Source organism: Corylus avellana, chromosome 6, assembly GCF_965113065.1.
Source record: "Corylus avellana chromosome 6, dhCorAvel1.hap1.2, whole genome shotgun sequence".
Lineage (NCBI taxonomy): Eukaryota > Viridiplantae > Streptophyta > Magnoliopsida > Fagales > Betulaceae > Corylus > Corylus avellana.
In genome coordinates this window covers 25951895-25961299 of record NC_142495.1, presented here as the reverse complement: position 1 = coordinate 25961299, position 9405 = coordinate 25951895, and the positions used below count along the sequence as shown (strand labels likewise).

The 9405-nt window shown below is 32.6% G+C and overlaps 1 long non-coding RNA gene across 1 annotated transcript; it reads left to right on the top strand.

Annotated features, from left to right (window-relative positions):
* The first annotated feature begins 1528 nt into the window (after positions 1–1528).
* LOC148585080 (uncharacterized) lies at positions 1529–3662 on the top strand. The gene is made up of 2 exons (XR_015912722.1): positions 1529–2084; positions 2198–3662. It is a non-coding gene; the product is annotated as an uncharacterized LOC148585080 (long non-coding RNA).
* The last annotated feature ends 5743 nt before the right edge of the window (positions 3663–9405 follow it).

Genomic DNA, 9405 nt, shown 5'->3' with positions numbered 1-9405 from the left:
ACCACGTTAGTTTATAAACCTACGACACTTACCACATTAACTGTTAAACAATTAAATTTGATTGTGGTTAACATGATAATGCCGTGTGAACTAACACGTCAATTTATAAGCCCACGTGATAATGAATTACTATGTTGACCATTAAACAATTAAATTTGATTTTAAGTAACATAGCAATGACAATGCATATCACGCCAGTTTGTATAAGAGTTATAGTAAAAAATATACGTAATAATCCCAATTAAAAGGTCATAGCTAGAGTAACTCCATGAACAAAAGTTGTGGTGATAGTAATTTATACAATGGAAAATAAATTCATGAAGTAAATATGTAAATAAGTAATTACTAAAGGTAGAAGGTTAAAAAAAATGCCAACCTGACACCTCTTGTTTTGATGTCAACACTCAAAATCTATTCGTGGCCATATTTTGACAGCTAAAGATTCTCTATAAAGATATTTATTCACTATTGTTGAAACATTCATATAAGGTGACAAGTAAAATTGGAAATTGTTTTGGCTAGTTGGTCATGTACAAATAAGGTAACTTACATTTGGTTCCTTCTGGCTAATTAAACATCTCATAAAATCTGAATGATTAATTAATTAATTCTATATATGCATTTTTAGTATGGCGTTAATATGCATACAAGATTTTATTATCATAATTAGTGAGACAGCTAAATTTTTGTTATAATTACTGTCAAATATTAACTAAATCTGGACGTTACACAAATTCTTCCAATTTTTTTTTTTTTTTTTTTTTTACACCAAATTTCATGCATGAATTTGGCTTCCCTCGCAAAAACCTAGAATGAAGAAAATCCCGTGTGATATTTCGCTCTCTTTCTTTCTCATAAAAAATTTAAAATTTAATATGCGCGCACCATTGATAAAACCCGGATACATATGACTATATGAGTGTATTTTTTTTTACGGCACCTAAGCCAAATGCATCGAAATGAATGGTTAAAGTTGTTGTAGCAGCAAGATAAATTAATTAATGGCAATTTGCTTTATTAAAGGTAGTGAATTAGGTAGCAAAAAGTGGGATAAATTAAGAAGGATTATTCAAAAATCAAAACAAAAAGGCTAAGTGGGAATCCCTGTCGACCCTAGCCTTGAAACAACACTGTAGTGATATATATATATATATATATAATGAATTATTATATATATAAGTTATATAAATGACAAATGGGAATGGTGTTGTGTATAAAGGAAAAGGAAAAAGAAAGAAAAAAAAAAAAGGCAGATAAAGGGAGGAAAAAGATGATAAAATTATGGTAGTATTTCTCCCTTTTTCCTCCTTTTAACTTTATTTATTTATTTAAAAGGAAGTAGTAGAGAGGGATGATGAGGAATCCATGTCTTCCAAGCACTCCCAGACAAAATGAGCTTCAGAGAAGAGAAAAGCAACCTCTGCTTTACGACCCAGAAAAGGAGTTTTCAAACACCATAAGGTTAGCTTAGGAAATTGCGTGGTCTCTCTCTCTCTCTCTCTCTCTCTCTCTCTCTCTCCATCTCGGTCTCTATATTTAGTGGGAGGGAGCTGGGGTGCAATATCAACCCCACATCTTCCTTCTTTCCCTCTGAAAACCCCACAACACTAGCCGGACCTTAAATCATCCTCTAAGTTTAGCACAGCGGTTTGCTTGTATTTTGCCAATTCAATAGCTTTTGTGGGGCTCTGAAACCCTATTTGATTATGACCTAGTTCCCACAATCTTCCTACAACCTCCTTAAATCTCTCTCTGCCTCCCCCCTTCTTCATCTTCATCCTTGCTTGCCTCCTCATCATCTTCGCCTCCATACGCTTTCAGATCATCATCATCATGTTGAAGCAAATAGATACATATATATATACATGCAAAAAAAATCATGCATACACATATATGTGCCTGGCTCCCTGTATGCCATTTGCAGAGCCCACCGGAGCATCGATGGCCTCCGTGGATGGCGTATGAGGAGCCAAGCATATTCCATGTTTTATACATGGAAATATTAATTTTTTATTATTATTTTTTCCAATTCGAGACCAAAATTCCAAAAGGGCAGCGGAGAAATTTCGGATGTCTGAACGAAGGTACGTGTGTAATATCTATTGATCTCTTGCATCTTCTTCTTCTTCTTCTTCTTCTTTTTTCTTACCTCATTGGTTTTAGGGTTTTGATGATGTGACGTGTAATGTTTGTGCAGAGAATAATAGTTCCCATCACCGATGGTTTCATGTGGCTTCCGTGAGACCGTAATCATTTCATTACACATGCAACGAGGTTGCCGTGATAGGTGTAGCCTAAAATTACGGTAAATTACAACTGTGCCTCTGCCTGACAACATGGAAGTCACAACTACCATGTTGCCCTTCCATCTTGTTGATTAACGCATATCTGATGGACATTTCATATGACCCCTGGTCATTAGATCAACGTCGACCTTAAAAGATTCAACTCTCGTCTCACAATTTCACAACCTTTTTTTTTTTTTTTAATCATGCAAAACAAAAAATATATATATCTTGGTTTATTTTTTGATCATCAGAATCAACAATATATATATCTTTGTTCTCGTTTTTTTTTCTTTTTTTTTTTTTTTTTTTTTCTTTTTTCACTTTTGGCCTAGAAGATGATAGATATTATTGTTTCCTTTTTGACAAAAAAAAAAAAAAAAAAAAAAAAAACTAAATCTAGGATGTGTGATGGATGGATCATCATGCTGTTCTGACCCATTACCCATATGATGATTTTCTATTATGTGGGAGGGTAATGATCAAGGCTGCTTTTAGGGTTAGTGTAATCTAGGCTGTTAAGGATTACAATGGGGGAAAAAAGAAATGCATATATAAATAAAAGTGGAAAAAGCAAAAGAAAAAGTATTGCCTTATCAATAAGCTTTTGATATACTTGGTGGCCAATGGATCATATTCGTTATTCTGAACTCTGAAGAGCTAGTACCAAAAGCAATTACATATATCCTCTTAGGCTTATCTGCATTTTCTTTTTCTTTTTCTTTTTTTTCTTTTCTGCTATAGCTAGATTTGAGAGATCTCTTTCTCTCTTTTTTTTTTCTTTCTCTTTCTTTCTCTCACATAAACATAAACATAAACATAAACATACACATACACACGCCTGGGCAGGGCAGGGCATCGAGAAAGAAAAGGTGTGGGATTGTGGGAAAAGCAAAAGTGTTGATGCAGGAGTGAAGGATTATGATTATGGCTACTGGGGAATCTCACACAAGGAGTGGACCACCCTCTCTCTTTCTTCCATTGGCTCGCAGGGAATATGTTATACGGTCAAAGCAGGTCAAAAAGCGACATCGGTCAGGCAAACAGAAGGGGACCACCTTTGTGAGATCTCCTGGCCGGGAAAATCAATTATGGGATTTTGGGTGGAGAAAAGAGGGGGTAGGAGGGGGGGGGTTGCATATATAAATTTCAATTTCGTAGAGTAAAAATTACACAACATTAATTCTCCTAAACAGTGAAAGGAAAAAGAAAAAAAGAAAATCTTCGACCTTGTGGGGTCCATCTTCATCAATGTGTTTTTTGCTCTTTTACATTTTGTACTCCTCCTAGCTACTTCTTAGAAAGTACTAGATTCTATCCTTGTTCTATCAACTTCTTCTGATGTGAATACCATATGCTTTTTCCTTTCTTTTTTTACACTGATATCCCATTAATTATCATATATATATATATATATATATATATATATATATATATAGTCTATAAATCAGATGAACAATATTTTATGCTAAATATTTGGTTTCATTTTTTTGCATTTTTTTGTCCATTATCATTTAAAAGATGTGTAAATTCACTGTTAAATCTATATAAAACACACATGTAAGTCGAAAGAGATGAACAAGAGATGTGCGGGATAATGAAACCGAACATTTCTCATATTTTATTCCTAACAACATGAACTGGTTCAAGCAGTAAATGACTTGGTCTTGTTGGCATCCTTGTCCAGTTTAAGGTTAGAATCCTCTTGAGTTTAAACAATTTCTTGAAGTTATACTCTATGGCAAAAGTAAAAGTTTTACTCGGTCTATGTGATGGAAGAGCTTTGCATTAATCCTGAATTTACCCAACATTGGGTACACAAAATAATACCCCGTCATTTAAAAAAACAAAAACAAAAAAGCACCATGGGCTAGGGTTTATCAGTGAGAGGGAAAGATTCTCTCTCTCTCTCTATATATATATATATAGAAAAATGTTAGGTATTTTTTTAGTGTTCTCCTGATATCCTCTCAACTGTAATGTGATTTTTAAAATTATCGTTAAATTTAAGATTATCATTATTAACTTTTAATTTATTGATAATTTTAAAAGTCACATTACAGTTAAGAGGACACCAGAAGAATACTTAGCATTTTTCATATATATATATATATATATATATATATATATATAAAAAGTTGAATATATAGATCTGCACAAAGTTAGTTGCTTAATGTTTAGAAATGTCAGTAATCCTTACGATTCTTTCACAGGATATATAAGAGCTGCATATATAATTGCAGTCGCCTTATATATGTTAACAAATCTGCAGTACAAGTCAAAGTTCTATATGTATGTACGTACGTCCTCCTTCCAGACCAAAAAAAAAAAAAAACAAAAACAGAATGATTTCGTTTTCCATGCTGTCTTTATTTCTTTCAATGCTCAACAGTTAAGAATGAATCGCATGATTATTCTTTCCAAAGCAATGTTTTCTTTTTCAACGACACTATTCACACCAGTTTTACTGGAACAGTGCAAGAATTTGATGAATATTATTTTGAATTTTCTGATAAATAGTATTTGCTTTTTTGATACCTGTAGATTAATCAACAACACACATTTTTCCTTCCTATGACCACATTTTTCAAGGGGAAAAAAGTGCTCGGTTTTGGAAGCTTGCAGTGATAATGAAATTCATGAGGGAATGTTTTGTCTCATTTAAATTAGTCCTCCAATGAATTATACATACTGCTAAATTGGGTTTGCATTATAATATTAATTAAATTATTAAGTCAATAATTTAATTGAAATAACACCATCTTTTAATTAATTAACATGGTATTAAAGTAAATGTTTTGAGCTATTTCCGTCATTTATCTCTCATTTCAATTAAATGTTTCATATATCGAGTCTAACTTATGCATGAATTCATGTAGTTAGATTCACAACTTTTAATTAAATGATTAAATCAACTATTTTTATTGGTTTAAACTTATAGAAAATTTGTATAAAAACACAAATGTTTCAATATATATATATATATATATATGAAAAGATTGAATTATGGAAATACTTGAACAATGGAAAGTTGTGTTGGGAATTGAGATTAATTGGGAGCATTTCAATATATAAAAGTTGTGTTGGGATTATATATATATATATATAGTGTTCTCCTGATGTCATCTCAACTGTGATGTGGCTTTTAAAATCACCAATAGATTAAAAGTCAATAATGATAATCTCAAATTCAACGATAATTTTAAAAGCCACATCACAGTTGAGAGGACACCAGGAGAACACTAGAAGAACACCTAGCATTTCCCTTTGAAAAATTCTGTCACGGATTTATCCTAAAAAATCTTAATAATTTACTTAATATATATATATATATAGTATTATGAACTTTCAATAACATTTTTCCTTCTATGAACTATATATGAAAAGGCCCTATTCTTAAAGATTTGAATTGATTCAGTTTGTTGGGCTTTTGACTTGTTGATTGAGACTAGAAAACCATATATATAAATTTGTTATGAACATGTGCGCAATCATTTTCAGGAATTGATCAATACTGTACGTGTGTAGATCTTAATGATATATCTTGGATGGTGACTCTATGAAACAAGAAAATCTTTTTGATTGAATATACGAAAAAGATAAAGTTTGTATTTATATATAGATCGAGGCTGTTGATCAATGTCCCATTATTTCTTTTTTAATCTATGATTCGAATAATTATTTTTACTTGTGATGTGAAATTAGTTATGACACTAGATTTGTCATATTGATTTCCATTAATCAATTGTTTATGGGCAGACGTGACCCTTCAATCAATTATATATTTTATATATTTCTTCCATTGGATGCACGAAGCAGTCTGTTGATGGGTTAAAAATTTTCACATTTCATGTTCCTAAAGTCAATCTTAATCCATTCATTAAGAGAACTTTTTTTTTTTTTTTAAAAATCTTAACCTTTGCAGCAGTTTCCTTTTGGTATTGAACGTTATTTCTTAATTCGTGTTAAGTGTATATGATTATACAGCTCCCATAAATGCATTACTATAGTTCTACATATTCTCTTATCATTGTTTACCATATATGGTCTCGGAATTCATATCACATTTGACGACATCTATAAAAAAAGAGTCAATTAAATTCGTATTCTAGAGATTCTCCTAGTTCCTTTTTTTTTAAGGAATCAGTTCAGTCTCATTCATTGATAAACGGGCATAAACCTCAAATAACACAGAGCAAAAGCTCTGAACTAACCATAGCCAAAGTTACAAGGTTACAAGCGTTAAAGATGACGTATTACATTCCACACTCAAACAAAATCCACTAACTTATGACTAATTTTCAAATTAAACAACAGATTTGTGTCAAACAGGTACTCAAACCAATGCATAGGTAACTCTTATTCCTCGGCACTAAGGGCAAAGAACCTCAAGCCAAAGCTCATCATCCTCAACCCGAAAGTCAGGATAATGTTCACATCCACAACTCAAAGGTTTGGACCAAAGCAACAAACCCGTAGGGCATCAGACGGGTAGATCAAGAAAGAGGACCGAGCATTATTACAAGCAAAAAAAAAAAAAAAATGATTACAGGGAAACAAAACAAGACAGAAAAAAAACAAAAAAAATGAAAGCCAGACAAAATTACAGGGAAATAAACAACATAAAAAGCACACCAAGAGGATGACAGTAGCCGGAAAGAAGAGCTGATCGCGCGCTTGCCGGAAACCGAAAACGGAAGGGGCGTTGGAAGCTCATCGCGGTGGGGGCATGAGAAAAGTCCTAGCAGAGGCGACGGTGGGCGGTGGAGCACATGGAGGAAATCAACGGTGCATTCAAATGGAGGAAGAAGTTTGAGTGAAACCCCAATAGCATCACCCCAAGATTCTCCTAGTACTGATTGTGCATCATACATAGAATCACAATCCATATTACATTTGGCTATGAAAAAAGCTAACTATGTCCACTCTTTCACATTAAAATGATTAGTTATTTTGGAAGTTTCTTAGAATAGCTTATACAATCACATGAAACTATTACCCATAAGCGTTTTTATAATTCACTTACTCAATATGACTATTCATCTTCTCAACGTAAGACTGAAATGTTACAATTTTTCTCAAGAATAGTCATATGTAAGTGGTGGAGAGGTAATTGCAAGCCACCCCTTTGACCAGGGTTGCCGTCCCTAACAAAGGGGTGGAGAGCGGGTTGCTTGCTGCCACTCACTTTGTTTTGACTTTTTTTTTGTTTTTAGTTTTTGGTTTGAATTCAAATAGATAGCATAATAATATTTTCATATTATTTTTGTTATTTAGTTGGAGAAAAACAAATGTAAGTCTTAAATTTAATATTTTTGTAAATTCGGGTCTTAATCCTAAATTAGCCAAATTAAAAATTTATGCCTAAAAATCCAGAAAAGCGCCCCCCGCGCGCGCACACATATATATATTATTTTTTTAGAAAGGTAAATTTGATAAAATTTTAAGTAGTGTTTTGATTTGTCAGGCTGATGTTTTGAAATCCACTCTGGTCCAACAGTAACACGTTACAATCAGCAGGGTGACCATGACCCATCTGGGTCCATTTGTCCAATTGAAGAAAAATAATTTATACAAATTAAAGAAAGAATATATTTATAAAAAAAAAATTGTGTTAAAAAAAAAAAGAAAAAAAAAAAGAGAGAAGGTCTAGACCGGGTGGAAAGCCCATTCCGATGGATCATTATTCATGAGGATTGAAAAGGGTGTGTTCTCCCAATGACTAATGGCCCATCAGCCTTTGCATTGTTTGTGAGTCCAATTAAGTGAAATCAAAGCCCGGCATTGTTTGATTCTTATTAACACGGTTATCCCATACCAAATGCCCGGTAAAGAAGATTGCAAAGAATACCAGCCCGATCAAAGTGGCAAGCCCGGGTAGTTGCAGTCTGGCAGAACCACTTACTATGCTTAAGTTAATATGTGTTAATCAGCAGAAAGTAAGTATATACAGTGAAGTCGTCGTATCTTGAGGCTATTACCTTAATTTATAGAATCACTATTCATCAACAATTGATTTCATTGAGTAATCTAAATTTAAAAGCTTAAATAATTTTTTTTTATTATTTAAAAATAAATCAATGTAAAATTTTGATTACATACTTGAAACTTTTCGAGAAAAAAGATATTGTAAAAAAAAAAAAAAAAAAAAGAGTGTCTTTTTGCTTTGTTCTAGGAAATCTTTTTACACTTCTCAGGAAAAAAAAAAATAGCATAAATATTTAATTTGAACTGACAAATTGTTAATGGGCTTGATCGAGAAAGCTTTAGGCTGATTGTGAGAGGAGAATGGGAATTCAAAGTTTGATCCTCGTCCAAAGTATGGCTTTGAACACATACAATAGGGTCCCATTAGATAATTAAATATAAGGTTTTTTATTTTTTATGTCGGCATTAATTGTTAATCTATGAAAAGTTTACCAATTTTGGCGGCCTTTCAAAATGCGTATGACATGATCTAACAAAAACATTAATTGCGTTCTACTTGATCACAATAAAATGGTTGCAACTCAAATCATTGCAAATAACATTTCGTTCATGCATTATAAATATCTTATAATTTTTATAGATATGTATGGTGCTAGTTTTACTATGCAAAATTGTATTTACAGATTTTTACGATGCAAATGTTTTTACTTTCAAACTTGATTTATTGGAGGAAATCAAATAGTTGTATACTAATTTCAAAGCAAGAAAATTGTTCACTAAAAACAAATCGGTGAGATCTTATTAAGTTCTTAGCAATGAAATGCAACATTCTTGTCTCGGTTAGAATATCAATTAAATTTATTATCACTTATATATTATATATGATAAACAAAGCATGTTGCCTAACAAGACTCTTGGTAGTAGTGTAGCCCATATAAATTGTGGTATGGCGGAGTTGACAAGCCTTTTTTCCATAATGAAACTTAGCACCAAAAGGCTGTGCACGTATATTGTCTAACATGGAAGTGTCATTTTGTTTTACTACGAAGTAAAATAGAAAGGAAAATTGGGCGGAAAATATTAAGAGAAGGTGCACCAATAGCCATGTTGAGAAGGACCCGTAATGGCGGCCGAAGACAACGATGTTGTGCAATGCTTGTGGGGTGAGGTACAAGTCCAGAAGGTTGGTGTC